The sequence below is a fragment of the Trachypithecus francoisi genome, unplaced genomic scaffold, assembly GCF_009764315.1.
Source record: "Trachypithecus francoisi isolate TF-2019V2 unplaced genomic scaffold, Tfra_2.0 Lachesis_group9, whole genome shotgun sequence".
In the NCBI taxonomy this organism is placed as follows: Eukaryota; Metazoa; Chordata; class Mammalia; order Primates; family Cercopithecidae; genus Trachypithecus; species Trachypithecus francoisi.
The window spans coordinates 49,330,011-49,352,548 of record NW_022681474.1 but is presented as its reverse complement, the minus strand read 5'-3'; positions in this window follow the sequence as shown (position 1 = coordinate 49,352,548).

The following is a 22,538-nucleotide window of genomic DNA, read 5'->3' as shown; positions in this document are numbered from 1 at the left end:
CCGGGAGGCGGAGCTTGCAGTGAGCTGAGATCCGGCCACTGCACTCCAGCCTGTGCGACAGAGCGAGACTCCGTCTCAACAAAAAAAAAAAAACAAAAAAAAACAAAAAAAACTTAGCATGAAACACAACAGTGATCAAAACCAAGAAAATAAATACACATTCAGAATATTATGTATCATTAGATAAATATTTTATAATAATTGTGATTAACATCATCTAGAAACCAAAGAACTAGATGGAGAATATTGGCAGATAAATAGTAATATAAAAATACAAATAAAAATAAAAAGCCAAGTATATGAACTAAAATTATGAATTCACAAAATATGATTACCAACCGGATAGACACAGTTAAAGATACAATTAGAAAAATAGAAGATAAATAAAAAGATATGCTTATCAGAACATAAACATTCAAAAGAATGGAAAACAAAGAGATTGAGCAACATGTGTTAAAAGTGAAAAAGTTTAACACCTGTGAAATTGTAATCCTAGAAGAAAACAATAGAGAATAAGGCCATAAGTAAAGTGTCGATTGCTGAGAACATTCTAAATCATATGAGAGCTGTCAACAATAGATTCAAGAAGTACTGAAAATCCAAGCAGAATAAATATAAACAAGACTATACCTGGACACATGATAATACATCTGCTGGAAACAAGATAAAATAGAAGAATTGGAATCAGCCACGTGACACTCTTAACGTTCAGAAGAATGATGATAAAAATGACTACGGACTGTTAATATCTAATAATTCTCTTCAAAATATCCCAAAGGCAAGAAGAAATTGCAGGAAAAATTCACAAGTATATTTTAATTGAATGATAATAAGAATAGGCATATTAAGATTCATGAAACTGGGCACAGTGGCTCATGCCTGTAATCCCAGCAATTTGGGAGATCAAGGTGGGTGAATTGCTTGAGGCCAGGAGTTCAAAATCAGCCTGGGCAACATAGTTAGACTCCATCTCTACAAAAAAAATATTAAAATTCAAAATAGCTGGGCATGGTGATGCATGCCTGTAGTCCCAGCTGTTCAGGAGGCTGAGGCTATAGGATCACTTGCACCCAGGTCTTCAAGGATACAGTGAGCTATGATAGCATCACTGTACTCCAGCCTGGGTGACAGAAAGAGGACTTGTCTCAAAAAGAAAAAAAGATTAATGGTTTAAGAAAGCCAATTTATAGCTGTATAAGTGCATGTCAAAATGATCTTAATGTATTTTAATACCTGAATTTATAAATATAGGTATTTAGTGGAATTACATATTTTATGTTCTCATATCTATTTCATTGAATTATACTGATTTTCAATAAGTGCATTAAAAATGAACCTTGGGCCACTATTTCACACAACTTATAACATTTACTTTTAGATAGATTTTAGATCAAAATACAAAAGGAGCAAATCTTCTGTAAAAGTTAAAAGCAATAAATCTTATGTAAGGCAGCATATGATAATATTTTCATGACTTTTGTATGATAAGACACAAAAACAACAAATAAGGGTAGTAGGGATAATTTGAGTGACATAAAAATTAAGCATTTCTAAATAAATTAAAAATATAGCTATTACGTGGCCCAACAATTCCTCCTCTGGATATATATAAAAAGGAAATGAAATCACCACCTCATGTAGATATCCACATTCTCATATTCATTGCAGTATTACTTACAATAGCCAAGATATGGGAACAACCTAAGTGTTTGTCATCAAATAAATGGACAAATAAACCGTAGTAGATATACACAATGAAATACTACTCAGCCTTATAAAAGGAGGAGATCCTGCAACTTGCCACAACATGGATGAACCTGGAGGACATTATGCTAAGTGAAATAAATCAGACACAGAAAGAAAAATTATAATCTTGCTTATAGATAGAATCTTTATGAAAAGTCAACTAGAGAATAAAAGTGGTTACCTGGTGTGGTTTCAGTGGGAAGGAAATGGGGAGAACTATATCAAAGGATATAAAGTAGGAGATAGATGAATGAACAAGCCTGAGATATATTGTACAACACAAGAACTCTAGTTAATAATATTGTATTGTATTCAGAATTTTTGCTTAGTGAGTAGGTTTTACCTGCTCTGTCACACACACAAAGATGGGTAACTATGTGAGATGATGGATATGTTAATTTGCTTTTTATAGTATCTGTATATACTACACATATTTCCTACATATTTTGTAACATCATGTCATGTACCTTCAATATACATAATAACGTTTATTTTAAAACATGAAGAATTTGTGTTCATTCAAAGATATCATTACAGGAATGAAAAGGCAAGCCACAGAGTAAGAAAAGGTGCAGCACAAATGGATTTACCCTGAAATTAATGAAAATTAACCACACTTTTATGGGTCTTCCCAAGGCTTTGAGAAAGATGGTAGCAATGTGTTTCCATGGGAAAATGTTTTATAAAAATTATTAAAACCAAGTTTTATGGGTTGTTTTAACCTGAAATTGGTGAAAAATTGTTTCAATTTCTGTTGCATCTGTTCTTAGATCAGGTGGCATTAAAGGTGTCCCAATCTCTTTGGGAACTCAAAAAAAAAAAAAACCTATTAAATTGGGATATATTTAGTTTGGGTCCAGTGGGAAATATGTTGTTAACAGCCCCTTCTTTGTAATGGCATTACTTTCCCCCAAGTGTAGAAATGGATTCTAGTTATACTCCTATTACTCACTGTGACAATTCACCCAGAAGCATAGCACAAAGGTGCATCACTCAGGATTTATCGTGATACAAATGTGATGCAGAATATGCAACACTAAAATGATCAGAGTAGAGGATACAAACAAGGTTTTTAATGTATAAAGCCAGAAACTAATTTGTGGGAAAGACTTCTATTCATCTAACATGTAAAATTATAAGCAAAAGACTCAGTTCCCTTTGCCTTCAATGTTCTATGTTCTGTGTTCCCTTCAGAGCACAGAAGCGCTCTCTTTTCAAGAATATATTTGAAAGTGTAACACATACAATTATAAAGGCAGATTTTTGTTTCTTTTGTGATAGAAATTATGCAAAGTAGAATTTATCATAATGTCTGCATTGTGCAGGTCATTAATCCAAAGAGTATTTAAGAATATACACAGTTAAAAAAAAAAAAAAGCTTAAATTCTTTGAAATATTACTGATTGTAGGTAGAAAAAACTTGGAAAAGCTCTCTTCAATTTTCACAACCATCTTGAAAGTGTACATTATATTAACAATAATGAGTTGTGAATTTGAAAGATGCATTTCCAAACCATTTATAACAAGCAGATTAATTATAATCAATGATTATAGGAAAAAGACAAGATTATCTTCATATTTTTATAAAACATTAATGGCCGGGTGCGGTGGCTCCCGCCTGTAATCCCAGCACTTTGGGAGGCCGAGGCGGGTGGATCACGAGGTCAGAAGATTGAGACCATCCTGGCTAACACAGTGAAACCCGTCTCTACTAAAAATACAAAAAATTAGCCGGGCATGGTGGCGGGCGCCTGTAGTCCCAGCTGCTCGGGAGGCTGAGGCAGGAGAATGGCGTGAACCAGGGAGGTGGAGCTTGCAGTGAGCTGAGATCGTGCCACTGCACTCCTGCCTGGGTGACAGAGTGAGACTCTGTCTCAAAAAAAAAAAAAAAATTTTTTTAATATTACAAAACATGTTCGTATAAAGATGAAAAAAGGCTAGTATGTAGACCAAACTTTTTAAAAATACACCAAAAGTATTAGGACAGTATGTCACACAGTCAATAAATTTTTGAAATTCTTATTTTTCTGGCTTCTTAGAACAGATTTCAGCTTTTAAAATGCACAACTAATTAAAATTTATTTTATTAATGTAAACACATGTTTAATTCCTAAGTTTGGTATTATTTTTAAAGGAATGCCCCTTCAAACACATGTGTTTGGTCACAATACTCTTGGATCCATTTCTATTTTAAATAATCAAAAAGAGGAAGGATACATAAACAGTTTTCATAAAAGATAAATTATCCAAATCAATAGGAAAGGGGCAAATAATACAAAATATTGAACAAACACTCCAAGAGTCATGTCATAAAAGAGGGCACACAAATAGCCAATAAATTATATAAAACTGTGTTCATACTAATTAGTCATCTGGGAAATGTAAATTAAAACAAATTAAAACACAATGAAATCTTATGGCACACCAGAAAAGTGGTTAAGATATAAAAAATTGACAACACAAGATGTTAACAATGATGTGAAATACCTGAATACCTGGCACACTCTCATGCATCACTGATGGAAGTCAAAGTCAGATCAACCATTTAGACAAAATTTGGAAAAACATTTTTTTTTTTTTTTTACATAGTCTCACTCTGTCACCCAGGCTGGAATGCAGTGGCACAATCTCTGCTCACTGCCACATCTGCCTCCCAGGTTCAAGTGAGTCTCATGCCTCAGCCTCCCAAGTAGCTGGGATTATAGGTGCACACCTCCACACCAGGACAATTTTATATTCTTAGTAGAGATGGGATTTCACCATGTTGGCCAGGCTGGTCTTGAACTCCTGACCTCAAGTGATCCACCAACCTCTGTCTCCCAAAGTGCTGGGATTATAGGCATGAGTCACTGGGCCAGGCCAAAAAAACTAGGTTTCTAATAAACCCGAACATAAGTACATCCTCTGCCCTCCCAAGTGTACTCTTAGTTTTACACTCAAAAGAAATGTGTACCTATGTTCAGGATAAGAGAGATATTAGAATATTAATGGCAACACTATTTGTAATTGATTCAATCTAGAAATTACCCATCTGTCTATGAATAGTAGTATGAAAAAAATGGTAATAATTGTGGTAAAATTGTATGGTGAAATAATATAGAACAATGAGATTACTACTTGAAATAATATGGATGAACCATTAAAAGATAATGTTGGTAAAAGAAGATAGACATAAAATAATGCATACCATTTAATTCCAAGTTGAATTTTCTTAGAAAACTATTCTCTGTTGCTAGAAGACTGAATAATGGAAGGAAGGTAGGGATGGCAATAAGGTGAAGGAAGAGGAAGGCCTCTTGTGTCCTGAGAATGTTTCCTTTTTCTGACCTAGGTGGTGGTAACAGAGTCGTCCCTGTGATGTATAGAATTTTGCATGCGTGTTATATCTGTGTGTGTCGATGAAAAAATAATTTTAAAAATCAGACCATATAACTTTTCTCCTTAAGTAGCTTGTCACATCACTTAAAGTAAGATCCAAACTCTTTAATTCTTTTGACAATATTTTTACTAAGATGTAAATCACAAGTTATAAAATTTACCTTTTAATGTGTACATTTCTGTAGTTTTTAGTATATTTGCAATGTTGTGTAACCATCACCACTATTGAATTCCAGAACATTTTTATCATCCTTCCTAAAAAGAAACCAAGTATGCACTTGTAGTCCATCTTGATTCTCACACCCTCAAGCCTGGCGACTACTCATTTGCTTTCTCATGGATTTGCCTATTCTGGACATTACACATACATTGAGTCATACAACAGGTGATCGTTTTGTCTGCATTCTTCCACTTAGCTCAATGTTTCAAGGTTTATCAATATTTAGCATGTATCAGTACCTCATTACTTTTTGTGATTGAATAATATTTCATTGTACCAATATATTATATTTGTTTAACCATTTATCATTAGATGGATACTTGTGGTTTTTACACTTTTGTGGTATTATGAACAGTAGTGATATGAGCATTCATATATGAGTTTTTGCATGAAAAATAATGTTTTGCATGAAAAACTAATAAATATTTAATTTTCATATGTACATACCTAGAAGAGGAATTTTTGGTTAATATGGTAACTATGTTTTACATATGTATAATTCTCATCCAAAGTGGCTGCAAACATTTAACCTTCCTATCATTCTGATTTTGATTTGCATTTCCCCAGTGACTAAAGATGTTGAGCATCTTTTCATGTGCTTATCGACCATTTGTATATCTTCCTTAGAAAAATGTATATTCAAGTCTTTTGCCTTTTTTTTTTTTTTTTTTTTGAGACTGCGTCTCACTCTGTTGCCCAGGCTGGAGTGCAGTGGCGCGTTTCCCGCTCACTGCAACTTCCGCCTCCCGGGTTCAAGCAATTCTCCTGTCTCAGCCTCCCAAGTAACTGGGATTACAGGCATGCGACGACATGCCCAACTAATTTGTATTTTTAAGTAGGGATGGGGTTTCACCATGTCAGCCAGGTTGATCTGGAACTTTCAACCTCAGGCGATCCACTCGCTTCGGCCTCACAAAGTGCTGGGATTACAGGTGTGAGCCACTGCATCCAGCCTACCCAATTTAAAAAATGAATCTTTTTTCTTTATAGTTTTGAGTTATAAGGGTTATTTATTTGTTCAGAATTATATTCTATTCTCTTATCAGATGCATGATTTGTAAATGTTTTGTCTATTCTGTGGGGTGCCCCTTTTTGTATTAAAAATTTGGTTTTACTGATTTTCTGTGATTTTTTTTATTATCTATTTAATTTAGGGTCTTCCTAATTTTTGTTATTTCCTTCCCTCAATTTGCTTAGTGTATATTTTGATCTCCTTTTTTGACTTTTTAAGGAGGACATTTTGATTGTTTTTTAAAAAGTATTTTTTTCTTTAATATAGCTGTTTATAGCTTAATTTACCCCTGAGCACTGTTTTCGCTGAATTTTCTAAGTTTTAGTATGTGTTGATTTTACTTTCTTTCATCACAAAGTCTATCCCAATTTCTCACTGAGATTTCTTCTTTCACACATAGATTTATGAGAGACACGTTGTTAAATTTCTTTATATTTGTGAGTTTCCCAATTTTCCTTCTTTTATTGATTCTTATTTTAAAACAGCATTAACAAGAAGAAAATTCTTAGGAATAAACTTAAATAAGGAGATGAAAGAATGAAAGATGAAAGATATGTAAACTGAAAACTATAAAATGCTGAAAAAAATTAAAGCAGATATGAATAAATGGAAAGGCATCTAGTGCTCATGGATTCAAATAATTTTTATTGTTGAATTGTTTATACTACTGAAAGCAATCTACAAATTTAATGCAACCCCTATCAAAATCCCAGTGACCTTTTTTTACAGAAAAAATTTTAAACCCTAAAATTCATATAGAGCCACAGAAGACCTTAAATAGTCAAAACAATCTTGAACAAAAACTACAAAGCTGGAGGTGTTATACTTTCTAATTTCAAAATATATTACAAAGCTACAGTTATCAGTGTAAGTATGATGCTTATATAAAAACGGATACATAGACCAATGTAACAGAACAGAGAGCCCAGAACTAAACCTACACATATATGGTAAACTGATATTTAGCAAGGGTGCCAAGAATACACAATGGGCAAGAGATGATCTCTTCAATAAACGTAATCGGAGACGGGGTATTCACATGCAAAAAAAAAAAAAAAAGTGCAATTGAACCCTTATCTTATACCATATACAAAAATCAAACTAAAGTGTATTGAAGATTTAAAATATTAAATCATAAAACTTCTCAAAGAAAACAGGATAAATCCTTCTTGGCAAGCAATGATTCACAATGATTTCTTGAATATGACACCAAAAGCACAGCAACAAAAGCAAAAATTAGTAAGGGGTATTCACATTGCACCAAGAAACCTCATAACTGCAATGAAATACAATCAACAAAATGAAAAGATAAACTATGAAATGAGTGAAAATATTTGCAAACCTTATATATCTGAGTTCCTATATATTTTAAATATTAGCTCTTTAAAGTCTGCAATTCAAGAGCAAGTATTTATTTATTTATTTATTATTTAAATATGCCAATTTAGAATGGAAAAAAAACTGAATAGATATTTCTACACTGAAGACATACAAATAATTAAAAGGTTTATGTGAAAAGAGGCTCTACATCACTAATCATTAGGGAAATGCAAATCAAAACCGCAGTGAATATCACCTCATTTCTGTTAGGATGACTGTTATTAAAAAGACAAAAAAACAGCAGTCGTTGACAAGGCTCTGGAGGACAATGAACCCTGTTACACTGCCGGTGGGAAAGTAAATTGGTAGAGTCATTATGAAATGCAGTATGGAGATTTCTAAAAAAAATAAAAATAGAACTAGTATACCACTACTTTGGGGTAGGTATCTAAAGGAATTGATATTAGAATCAATATCAGTTCTATTTGCAGGGATATCTGCACTATCTGGTCCCTTGCAGCATTATTCATATTAGTCAATGCATAAAGCAATGTAAATGTTCATTGATAGATGAATGAATAAAGAAAATGCTGTATATACCTACAAATGGAATATTATTCAGCTATAAAAAAAGAAATTCTGCCATTTACAACAATGAAACTGGGGGACAACATGCTAAGAAAAATAAGTCAAACACAGAAGAATAAATACTACATGATATCACTTATATAAGGAATCTAAAATGGTCAAACTCATAGAAACAGAAGAGTAAAATGGTGATTGTGAGGGACGGGAGGAAGGGCAAATGGAAAGACATTAAAATCAAACAGTATAGACTTTCAATTATGTAAGATAAAATTATAGAGATTTACAGTATAGCATAGTGCCTATGCTCATTTGCATTTCTTCAGTGCCTATAGTTAACAACACTGTATTGTAAACTTTTTTATTTTAATTTTTTTTTTTTTTTTGAGACGGAGTCTCGCTCTGTCGCCCAGGCTGGAGTGCAGTGGCCGGATCTCAGCTCACTGCAAGCTCCGCCTCCCGGGTTCACGCCATTCTCCTGCCTCAGCCTCCCGAGTAGCTGGGACTACAGGTGCCCGCCACCACGCCCGGCTAGTTTTTTGTATTTTTTAGTAGAGACGGGGTTTCACCGTGTTCGCCAGGATGGTCTCGATCTCCTGACCTTGTGATCCGCCCGTCTCGGCCTCCCAAAAATTGTAAACTTAATAATTTGCTAAGCAGGCATATCTTACATTAAATGCTATTACAAATAATAAATACTAATTAATTATATAATATTTAATAAAGAGAGCAGGAAGAATAATAAGAGGGCAGGTAGAATCTTTTGGAAATGATTGATATGATTATAACATACGTTTTTCTTCATATATTTTTGGACTCTGCTGTTGTCTATATACCAATAGTTGTCATATTGCCTTGATAAATTTTCCCTTTATGATTATAAAACGTCATTTTTGTCTCTGGCACCAAGTTTTATCTTTTTGGGTTTTTGTGAAAGTCCATTTTGCCTAACTTTAATATAATTAAGCTGGCGATCTTTTGATTATTGCTTGTATGATATATATCTTTTTTCCTCCTTTTGCCTTTAACATATTTGTGGTTTTGTACGTAAATTATGTAACTTGTAGTCAGCACATATTTGTATCATATTGTTTGATTTTTTAAAATCAATTATATCCCTGTCTTTTTCCTGGAGTTCTTTAATTTATTTTCATTAAATGTAATGTAATTATTTATAATGTAAGATTTCCTCTTCTATTTTGATATTTGCTTTCTATATGTCTTACAGCTTTTTCCCCCATGCTTCCTCTACTATAGTTATATTTTGTTAAATAGTTATTTTCTAGTGCATTAATTTCATTGTTTCTTTTACCATTTTTTGAATTATGTTTGTAGTGGTTGCCCTGGAGATTATAATATACATCATAATTTATAACAATCTACTTTGTGTCAATACTAATTTAAGCTTAATAATTAACAAAATCTTTTCTCCTACTTGGTTCATTCCTCCTCCCTCCTTTGTGCTTTTATCACTATACAAATTTTATCTTTATACATTATATGTCAATCAGCACAGATATATAATTATTGCTTTATGAAGTTGTCTTTTTGTCTGATAGGGGAAAAATAGCTATAAACAAGAAAATCACTTACTTTTTCTTTTAGATTTACCTACTAGTCACCTTTAGCATTTCTTATAGGAAGATCTACTATTGACAAATTCTCTATTTTTTAAAAAAAAATCTGTGAATGTTTTAATTTTTCATTATTGAAGATTAGTTTGGCTGGGTATAAAATTTTTGGTTGTCAGTTTTTTACTTTTAGCACTTTGAATGTGCCATTCTGCTTCTCTCTGGCCTTTGTGTTTATGAAGATATATTTTTCTGACAATTAATCAGCTGTTAATATAGCTGATGCTCTCTTGTATGCATTGTGTAGCTTCTCCCTTGCTACTCAAGACTTTCTTTTTCCTTATTTTTTTAACAGTTTAATTATGACATGTCTGGGTGTGGATTTGTTTCAGTTTATCTTATTGGAATGTATTGAGGTTCTTAAATATGTATGTAATGGTTAATACTGAATGTCAACTTGATTGAATTGAAGGATACAACATAATAATCCTGGGTGTGTCTGTAAGGGTGTTGCCAAAAGAGGTTAACATTTGAGTCAGTGGGCTGGGGAAGGCAGATCCACCCTTCATCTGTTGGGCACAATATAATCAGCTTCCAGTGAATCTAAAGCAGGCAGAAAAATGTAAAAAGGAGAGACAGGCTTAGCCTCCCAGTCTACATCTTTCTTCAATGCTGGATGCTTCCTGCCCTTGAACATCAGACTCCAACCTCTTCAGCTTTAAGACTTGGACTGGCTCTTCTTGCTGCTCAGCTTGCAGACAGCCCATTGTGTGACCTTGTAATCACCATGTAAGTTAATACTTAATAAACTCTTATAAAATAAAACTTATAAACTCATATATATATGTGAGATATATACATATATATATATGAGATATATGTTTGTGTTTTGCATTTAATTTAGGATGTTTTTAGCCATTATATCTGTAAACACTCTTTCAGCCTATTTCTTCCTCTTCTCTTCTTCAGGGACTCCCAATATGCAGATGTTGGTATGCCTGATGATGTATCATATATATCTGAGGCTTTGTTCCTTCTTCTTTATTACTTTTACTTTCTGTTTTAGACAGGATTTTTTAACTGCCTTAACTTAAAGTACACTGATTCTTTCTGCTTGATTCAAACTTCTCTTGAGCGAACCTAGTGAATGTTTTACTTTTAGTCTTTGTGCTTTTCAACTCAAGAATTTCTATTTTTTAAAATAATTTCCATTTTTGTGTTGATAATTGCTATTGGATAGGACATTATTATTTTATGTTTCATTTGTGTTTTAGACATGGTTTTGGTTAATTTGCTGAACATACTTAAAATACCTGATTTAAAATTATTTTCTTCTAAGACAGCATTTCCCTTTCTCTAAGAGACTTTTTCCCCTACATACAGACCGTATATCTTTTTGGGGATGTCTCATAATTTTTTGTTGAAAACCAGACATTTTATTTAATACAGTATTATAATTCTGGAAATCACTTCTCTTCACTCCCCAAGAATTGTTGTTGATTATTTGTTTAGTAATTTCTGAACTTATTCTTTAAATATTGTAGTCTTTGTTGGGTGTGGTGACTGAAGTCTTTGCTTGGTTAGCTTAATGGTCCACTAATGATTGAACAGATATTTTTTTTAAATCCCTGATACCAGTTAAGTCTCCCAGTCTTTGCAGTGGGCTCTGTGCAAATGTTAGGAGCTGCCTTCAACACTCTTCTATGCAGCTGACAAGTCCGCTTAGCTGACAAGTCTGCTTCCTATTTATGCAGAGCCTTAATGCTAACCAAAAGTAAAACCCTGGGGCCTTCTAAGGTCTTTTGTGAACATGTACACAGCCCTGGGCATGTGTGCATCCATCTGTATGTGTGTAACCTTCTATATTCCCAGGAATATCTCAGAACTTTTTAAAGCCCTTCTGTTCTCAGATTTTCCTTTCAAGTGTACTGGTCAACCTATTGTTTTTCCTAGTAGTACTACATGACATTAAGCTGTCATACATTTAAACGATTGCCTCTAAACATTCTTAGAAAATACCATGGAGGAAAGAAACGTTTCACCCTGGGTGAGCTACCATCAAGAGAAATAAAGATAGTCTTATAAGAAGGGGCTGCCTAGGAACCATCAGAAAGATCAAATAATGACAGTTCTCTGGGAATGAGCCTTTGAAAGAACTCCATTCTGCTCTCTTTGGTGGCTGCTAGGCAACAGGTTTACAGTGTCAGTGTAGGCTGTTGGTTTTCAAGTCTACCATGGAGTTGGAGAGAGAAACTGGAATAGGATAAGTTAAAAATGTCACAAAACTCATTGCCGTTACTGAGATTCAATAATTTCACTTGAATACATGCTCTCCAGATTGATTTAAAAATTTTCCAGAGTTTTAAAAAATTATTTTGGCTAATTTTGTCAGCTTTTTTTGTTATTGATTTTACAAAGGAGAGAATTTTCGGAGGTTCTGATTCCACCATTTTTACAAGTCAGCTCTTTCTATTTTGTCCTACTCTACAGTGACTCATGTGGTCCCATCTCTGCTTCTTCATCTCCTACTGGCCTTTCCTGGCTTACTTTTCACCAGATATGGTGGTCTATATGTACATCAAAGCTTACATGCTCATTCCAAAATTTGGGCTTTTGCCCTTGATCTACCTAATATTTGAAAAACTGTCCCTCCACATCTTTATTTGTCTTCCTACCCTCACTTTCAATGCTATCTTCTCAGCAAGACTATCTTGCCTGAAGTAGACATTTTCCTCTCCCAATTTTCTGTCACAGAGCCTTTTAAATTTTTTCATTGCATTTTTCCAAAAATACAACATTTTTTTGCTTGGCTATTTAATTTTTGTCTCCCACTTTACAGTGGAAAGGGAGGAGCCACATCTATTTAGTTCCCCAGGTTACTCAAAGTAACTAGCATGATACTTTGCACATACAATTTTAATAAGTATTAAGTAAATAAATTTGATATAAAATAAAAGTGAAACAAACTATTAAGATTATACAGGATATTAGGGAATCCTTAAGAAATATATTTAATACTAAAAGGCCATATTCATTGGTATGATAAATAGAAAGGCAACAAGAGAAGAAATACTAATAGTAGGTGAACAGTTGACTAAATATCTAATTTTAGATGTATTAAAACACATTTAAAAAAACAGTAATGTAATGCTGTTATAGCCATACTGTGTTAACTAAAACTGGAAATAACAATGATAAGTACTTGAAAGTTTTTCATGAAACCGATTTGTACTACAGGGTAGCTGGCATCATGAATTGCCACAACATTAATGGGTAGCAAATTGGCAGTTTATGTCCAGACGATAAACATAGTTAGAGTTTTTAACACAGTAATACCACTTCTGAGAATCTAAGGAGGTAATCTAAAATACAGAAAAATATATTTTTTAACATTCATTACAAAATAGTGATGACAAATTTGAGACAATTAAATGTCCAACATATGGGAATAATTAAGTAACTACAGCATATTGCTTCCATAATATTTTATGCAGTTATAAAAAATAATTTTAAAATTGTAGTATACCAGATTAAGTAAAAATACAGAATAAAACATTTCATGGGCATTATGACTATAATTTTGATAAACTATATATGCACTTAGATAAGAAATACATTAGAAAAAATAACATAAAGTAATATGAATACTTTTATTTAAAATCTTTTTGTTGCTATAAAATTATTTTCCCAGTTAATAAAGTATATAGAGAAAAATAAGAGCACAAACTTATATCGTGTAACTGAATTTTATTGTAATTGTACTTATCTTTTTCTTTTTTATTATTTCTCCTGAACATTTTCCATGAAAATGTGATATTTGTTTTTAGCAATGAAAGAAATTTCACACATTTTCACCTAAAATGATTTCTGTATAAAATTCTATAAAAGACTTAATAAACATTTTTAAAACAAAATAATGATAACAGCCATTTTTATGGTTATGATAAAACTAAAACTAATTTTCCCCAAATCACATAAATTTATTTTGAAAATAAAATTTTCAAGGTACACAAATGTGTATCAAACATCATAACTATTTTTTCAAGAAAAAAGACATGACTTCTTTGTTATTAAACATAGCAATTTATAACATTCTTTAGTCATTAATTGTTTTTTAAATTATTCATCACAGAGCTGTTAAGAATTACACAGATTTTTTCTTGGAGGTTATCAACAGTGAGGGCTTGCAGACTCAGTGGTACTTGAACCCTCTTCTCTGAATTTCTCCCTTAATTTTATTTTAAACAGTCATTCCTGAAGTCAAAAATCAACTGAAAATCACCGGTTTGGACACTTAACACTAAACCCACTTATGGCTGTCGTTAGTCCAGTATGACATTAAGGAAACCCAGGACATAGGACCTAGAAATATAAACGAAAGTCCTGGGCAGTTCTTGGGAAAGGTCAGATCCTGTGGAGGATATGGTGTGTTTGGTAACAGGTGCATACATAAATGGCAAGCACAGATGCTCACACAGCTTCTGATCCTAAAGCGTCAGGGCTTTGGCTGTTTCTTCTGATTCTTGGTAAGCAGCAACCTCCTACACACCCTCCCTCAGGAATTTTAAAACAGAAAATATAGGGAAGAATGGAGAAGAAATAAGAGAGAGAGAGAAAGAACTGAGAGGCAGTCCTAGAGACAGAGTTGTGAGAGGAAGAGTCTAAGAGAATACCAAGGATGGAGAGAAAAAACATTAATCTTTTCAATGTTTTTTCATAGTTGCAGCTATCAAGAACTTTTGCCCTCTGTGAGTTGGTGAGGGTACTATGTGCTCTATGTCATTTCATTTATCACCAGTAATAGTGTGTATGGCAAGAAGTGAATGTGCGGTGACCTGCCTATGTCCAAGTCAATAGAAGAAAGAAACTTTTGTCTGTAGCTTTTATGTCCTTAATGAGACTTTAATCTCTTGGAAACCACCTGCACAGTAGATAGAAACTAATATTTCCCACCAGTGAATATGGTCCTGTGTAACTCTTTTCTGTCCTCTAAGCACAGGTAGTCCCTTCAGATGCTCATCAACACTAAAATCTGGTTCTAAAATTCCACTGAATGATTGAGACTTTTAACACATGTATATATCAGAATGGCTCCTTCCCTTAAGGCTATATTCTTGGGCTTTAACATCTAGTGGTGCTCTGTTTACTTGGAAGTGAGCAAATGCGGTGTGAAGCTCCAGCATTAGTGCTCCTCACCAGTCTCACGTTCCACCATGACTGATCATTTTCTACTCCTTGGGTTCTTCACTCCTGGCTCTAACCTCATGATCTTCCTCTGGAATCTGGAGCCCAGCCTTGAACATTAGCAAATTATCACAAACTTCTTGGAAGAAGAAACTTCTTATTGTTTATTACACCATAATTGGACAGATCTTAACTTATTTCTTTCTTTTTTTTTTTTTTAGAGACGGAGTCTCGCTCTGTTACCTGGGGTGGAGTGCAGTGGCCGGATCTCAGCTCACTGCAAGCTCCCCCTCCTGGGTTCACGCCATTCTCCTGCCTCAGCCTCCCGAGTAGCTGGGACTACAGGCGGCCGCCACCTCGCCCGGCTAGTTTTTTGTATTTTTTAGTAGAGATGGGGTTTCACCATGTTAGCCAGGATGGTCTTGATCTCCTGACCTCGTGATCCGCCCGTCTCGGCCTCCCAAAGTGCTGGGATTACAGGCTTGAGCCACCGCGCCCAGCCTTAACTTATTTCTTACCTAACCATTCATTGAAAGTGAACACTGTTTCACCTGGGCTCTGTAACTGGCTGTAGGTTAGACATTCTTCACCACTCTGCCCAACTCGCATTAGATTTGTAGTTGCCAATCTTCCTTTGGGCTTGATGCTAGTCTTTTGGCCTTTCTCAATAATCTAATTCTCTAAGATCAGACAAGTCTTAGCTGACCCCAGAAACTTGCATTTTTATATCAGGCCAGCAATTACATGACAGGTAATCAAATAAAGTAACAGGAGAGGAAAAAAAAGCCCAGTGAGAGAAATATTTAGCCAATAAGTCAATCTGCCATTCCCACCAGATAGGAGAAAGAAAAAGGGACCTCAGAGGTCATCTCAAGCTAGCATTTCAGGTGAGAACAAAAGCGCCAGTAAAATTGGATATAGGCCGGGCACGGTGGCTCAAGCCTGTAATCCCAGCACTTTGGGAGGCCGAGACCGGCGGATCACTGGGTCAGGATATCAAGACCATCCTGACTAATGCGGTGAAACCCCGTCTCTACTAAAAAATACAAAAAAACCAGCCGGGCGAGGTGGTGGGCACCTGTAGTCCCAGCTACTTGGGAGGCTGAGGCAGGAGAATGGTGTGAATCTGGGAGGCGGAGCTTGCAGTGAGCTGAGATCCGGCCACTGCACTCCAGCCTGGGCGACAGAGCGAGACTCCGTCTCAAAAAAAAAAAAATATATATATATATAGGATATAAATTGTCTATGCCACTCCAGTGTAGAGTGTGGACACTGAGTGTACACTGGAGATTGCATTAACTGGCTGTTCTGTAGAAGGATGATAAAGATAGGACTTCAATAAACTGAATAACTTAGAACAAGGAAGTTTAATAATAAGACTTTAATAAGAACAATGTGGAAGGCTTGGTGTGGTGGCTTATGCATGTAATCCCAGCACTTTGGGAGGCCAAGGAGGGAGGGTCACATGAGCCTCAGGAGTTTGAGACCAGTCTGGGCAACATGGAAAAACCCCATTTCTGTAAAGCAATACAAAAATATTAGCCAGGTGTAGTGGTGCACGTCTGTAGTCCCAGCTGCTCAGGAGGCTGAGATGGAAGGATCGCTTGAATCCAGGAGGTCAAGGCGGAGATCACACTACTACACTCCAGCCTGGGTGAAAGAATGAGACCTTGTCTCAAACAAAACAAAACAAAATGTGGTTACTATGATTATTTATAGGAGAGAGAAAAAAATAGTCACTATTACTATAGTAGTCATGTAGAACTATACAATAATTGAGGTAATAGAATAGTATGAGATGCTTCGCATCATGTAACCATGGGCCATTTTCCTATACATTCTCTCAGTGTAAAGAAGATTCTGAAATGAGCCAAATTGTGGGGGAAAAGTAAATGATAGAATCCACACTGGAGTCATAATTTGATCCAGAACACTTCTAGTGGCAGTTTCCAAAACTTACTTGGAAGCATAAGTAACTACAGTGATCTTAAGACAATCTTCTAATAAATTTTAAAAAATTAGAATAGTTTTAGATTTAAGAAAAAACATGAAGATAATACAGAGTTTCCATATACCTTAATTTTCTGAGCTTTTGCCTAGTGTCCCTTTTGGTTGCAGGATCTCATTCAGGTTACTACATTACATTGAGTTGTTATGTCTCCTCAGACTCCTCTTGGCTATGACACTTTCTCAGAATTTCTTCATTTTTGGTGACCTTGACAGTTTTGAGGAGTAGTATTCAGGTATTTTGTAGAATGCCACTCAGATGGAATTTGTGGATGTTTCCCCCATGAATAACCTGACTTATGTATTTTGGGGAGGGAGACCACAGAGGTGAAATGCCATTCTCATCAGATCATACCAAGGGTTGAAGAACACATACTATGGCCAAAGCTAATCGCTGTTGATGTAAATATTGATAACATGGCTGAGGTAGAGTTTTTCAGATTTCTCCACAGGACAGTTACTCTCCTTCCTTCTTTCCACACTGCATTGTTTGGGAGGAAGTCACTGTGCAAAGTCCAATCTTTATGTTCTACCTCCTTTAAGGTGGAGTACAACAACAGGGAAACATTCTGAGAAATGCATTATTAGGCCATATCACCATTGTGCACACTTCATAGGCTGTACTTACACAAACATAGGCAGTATAGCCTACTATAAACCTAGGATATATGGTATACCTATTGCTTGTAAGCTACAAACCTGGACAGCATGTTACTGTACTGAGTACAATAGGTGATTACAACATAATGGTAAGTATTGGTGTATCTCCAGATTTCTAAACATAGAAAAGACACAGTAAAAATAGAGTATTATGATCGTATGAGACCACTTGTCGTATTTGTAGTATGTTGTTGACAAAAGTGTCATTATGTGCCACATGACTGTATATTAAATAATTTCCCCCGTCAGTATGGAATCATAGCTGTTTAGTTTACACTTTGGAATGTAACCCAATACTACTTTATTTTCTTATTCAAATTGTTACATACAGCACTGGTCACTGGGAGCTCTTTTGGTTGGCTTCTGTGTCTGTTCAACACACCGCCATCATTGTGGGGTTTCTTTGTTTGTTTGTTTGTTCTTAGCATTCTTATTTTCTGACACCATAAGATGCTCCAGGCTCATTTTGTATATTTCCTATTCCAGTCATTGAATCAGACATTTCTCTAAGAACCCTTGCTTCTTTTCATTGAACAATAATATTAAAAAACAAGATCTAAGCCCTAGGTTACACTTGTTACTGATGGGGTAACATGTCTTTTTGTACCCTTCAGCTAGCAGAACAAGGAAATACAATCATCCCTCAGTTTCCATGGCCAGAATTGGTTCCAGGACCTCTCACAGATACCAATATCTACAGATGCTTAAGCCCCTTATATAAAATGGTGTAGTTTTGTATATAACTTATGCACATTCTTCAATATATTTTAAATATTCTGTATATTACTTATAATACCTAATACAATGCCTACATGCCACTTTATTTGTGTGGATTCAATATGACACTTGGAGTGCGGCAAATCCAAGTTTTGCTTTTTGGAACATTATGGAATTTTTTTCTTCCAAATATTTTTGGCCCACAGTTGATTGAACCCATGGATGCAGAATCCATAGATTTGAAAGGTTGCTCTCTCTCTCTCTCTCTCTCTCTCTATATATATATATATATATATATATGCTAATCCATAATTTTTCTATATGTAACCACATATATCAATATTAGGCCACACATCATACTGATATTTCCATCTCAGATCCATTACTATGTAGATAATTCCAGACTTCTTCCATTGCTTATCTGTAACCTTCCCCTCCAACAGTAAAAAAACTGATTTCCACCATCTGCCATCCAGTCATTTAATTGTTCTATTCCAGTATATCCATGGAACAGTTTCATATTTGTTAAGCTGTACCAGTGCAGGAAAACAATTTTTTTCAACTAGAATACAATGCTCATGTAGAAGTCCTTTTTCCTTTAGTCTTCTAGGATCCGCTCCTTTTCAAAGCTACTTATGTCAAGAACTTTTCCCCATTACCTACAGTGAAGTTGTTTTATCTATCCGTAATAAAGTGAGATTCTTGGCCAGGCATGGTGGTTCATGCCAGTAATCCCAGCATTTTGGGAGGCTAAGGTGGGTGGATCACTTGAGCTCAAGAGTTTGAGACCAGCCTGGCCAACGGGTGAAACCCTGTCTCTACTAAAAATACAAAAATTGTCCGAGCACGGAGACATGTGCCTGTAATCCCAGCTACTCGTTTGCCTGAGGCAAGAGAATCGCTTGAACCCGGGAGGCGGAGGTTGCGGTGAGCCAAGTTCATGCCACTGCACTCCAGCCTAGGCAGCAGAGTGAGACTCCATCTCAAAAATAAATAAAGATTCTTTATCACAGTCTGAATTCTTTTGAACTCCTAAATTTCATATAAAGTGTGCATACCTTAAAGCTCATTGTTTTTCTCTAAAGTTCTGTGGGTTTTGACAAATGCATAGAGTCATGGATCCATCATTGTGGTATCTTCAGAAGAGTTTCACCATCCTTTTAATTCCCCTGTGCTTCATCCTTGAATCACTAGCAGCCACTGATTGGTTCACTATCTCTAGAATTTTGCCTTTGCTAGAATGTCATATTAATGGAGAGTTTGGGCCTTTTCAGACTTCCTTCTTTTTCCCAGTAACAGGAATTAAAGATTCATCCATGTTTTTGCATGGTTTAATAGCTCATTACTTTTCTATCACTACATAGTATTTTATTGTGTGGATGTACTACAGTCTGTTCATCCATTCACCCATTAAAGGACATCTTCATTGCTTCCAGATTTTTGGCAGTCATAAACAAAGCTGCTATAAATATTTCTGTGCAAGTTTTTGTGTGGACACAAGTTTCCCTTTCAAGTAGGTAAATGCCTAGGAGTACTTGCTAGATTATAGAGCAAGACTATATTTAGCTTTATGCGAAACTGTCAAATCGTTTTCTAAAATGGCTGTGTCATTTTGTATTCCCAGCGTCAATGAATGAGAGTTCCTGTTGTTCAACAGCCTCCCCGGCATTTGATACTGTCAGGCTTTTGGTTTTATTTTTAGTCATTTTTAATAGATGTGTAGTAGTACCTTGTTGTTTCAAATTGCAATTCCCAAATGACATATGATATTGATCATATTTTCATCTGCTACTTTGCTATCTGTATATCTTTTTTGATTCCCTATATGTTCAGATATTTTACCTATTTTTTAATTGGGGTGTTTGTTTTCATACTAATGTGCTTAAGAGATCTTTACATATTTTGGGCATAAGTTTTTATCAAATATATTTTGCAAATATTTTCTTTCAGTCTGTGGCATGTCTTTTCATTCTTTTAATAGGGATTTTCACAGAGCAGAAGTTTTGAATTTTAATAAAGTCCAGCTTATCAATATTTTTCTTCAAGGATAATGCTTTCGGTGTTATATTTAAAACTCCATTGGTAAATCCAAGGTCACCTAGATTTTCTCAGCATATTTTAATAAAGAGTTTTATTAAAACATAATAAATAGCACTAAGGTACACCAATCTTAAGTTTGCAGGTTATTGAATTATTACAGAGTCAGCACATTCACTTAACTACAAATTAGTTCAAAATACAGACTACATCCCAGAGGTCAAATCTGGCCTGCCACCTCTTTGTGTAAGCTTGCCATTTGAGAATATTTTCTATATTTTTAAATGATTGGAAAACATGAAAGGAATTCTATATTCCACAAAATTCACATGAAAACTATACAAAATTCGTATTCTACTGTTCATAATTAGTTACACTCATTTTAAAATATATTGTCTATGGGTACTTTTACATTACAAGAGCAGAGTTGACTTATTGCAACAGAGATCATACGACCTGTAAAGCCTCAAGTATTTACCATCTTATCCTTTACAGAAAAAGTTTCCAGCCCTTAATATTGCATATAACCAGCACCTCAAAAGCATTCCTCATGGCCAGTCACATCGCTATACCTCCAAAAAGACCATTCTGACTTTCATCACCAGAGATTACTTTTGTGTTTTTTTCACACTTTATATGAGTAGAAACACATAACATTCATCTACTGTGTCTTGCTTCTTTCAGTCTTTATTCTGTCTGTCTGAAATGTCCATATTATTGTATGTTATATGTAGCAGTAGTTGACTTTTTGTGATATAAATATATCTTAAATATATCAACATATAGATCATATATGACTATTAAACATGTATATTATATATTTATTAACACATTAAACATGTATATAATATATGTTTATTAAACATGTATATCATATGTCTATTAAACATGTATATTTATTAAACATGTATATCATATACATTTATTAAACATGTATATCAAATTTTTTTCTTCAAGGGGAGTGCTTTTGGTGTTATATTTAAGACTTCATTTGCAAACCCAGGGTCACCTAGATTTTTTCCACATTTTTAAATAAGGAGTTTTTATCAAATGTATATATATGATATATTTGTCATATATAGATGATACATCTGTCATATACATAAACATCCACTCCACTGTTGCTGGACATTTAGGTTTTGTCATTTTGGGGCCATTATAATTAATGTTATTGGGAACAATTTTGTTCATGTCTTATTCATTGTCTACCTGTATGTAGGTATGTATACATTTCTGCTGGATACGTGCCTCGATGTGGAATTGCTGGGTCACAATGCATAGAAATGTTAAGCTTTAGTAGATTTTGTCGAAGAGATTTCTAAAAGATTTTAAAAATTTTATTCCTACCCACACTGCACTAATATGCCCATTACCTCATGTGTTACTAACACATGTACTCTAAGTTTTCTATTGTAGACCCATCGGTACCACATATAATATACATATTTACCTACTTATGATGATACCTTATGGCATCTCATTACGGTTTTTAAATTCTTTTTCCCTAATCATTCATTATACTGATCAATTTTCCTGATTCTTGTTAGACATTTGAAAGCCTTCTTTTGCAAGATATATAATTATATTTCAAACTACATATATAAAACTACACATATGGTTTGAAATATATATTTAATATATAATTATTCAATATATATTTGTTATGTAATATAGAATTATATTCTATATATTATGTATTATATAATAGATATGTAGTTTATATGTTAATACATATTAATATGTTTTATATATATAATTTGAAATGTGTGGGAGATACATGAATTGCAAGCATCTTTTCTGCTCTGAGCCTTTTCACTCAAAGTTTTTTTTTTTTTTTAGGATAGAATGTTATCTTATTATTTTATTTTTTTATTATACTTTATGTTCTAGGGTACATGTGCACAATGTGCAGGTTTGTTACATATGTATACATGTGCCATGTTGGTGTGCTGCACCCATTAACTCGTCATTTACATTAGGTATATCTCCTAATGCTATCCCCCCCATAGGACCCAATGTGTGATGATCCCCTTCCTGTGTCCAAGTGATCTCATTGATCAATTCCCGCCTATGAGTGAGAACATGCGATATTTGGTTTTCT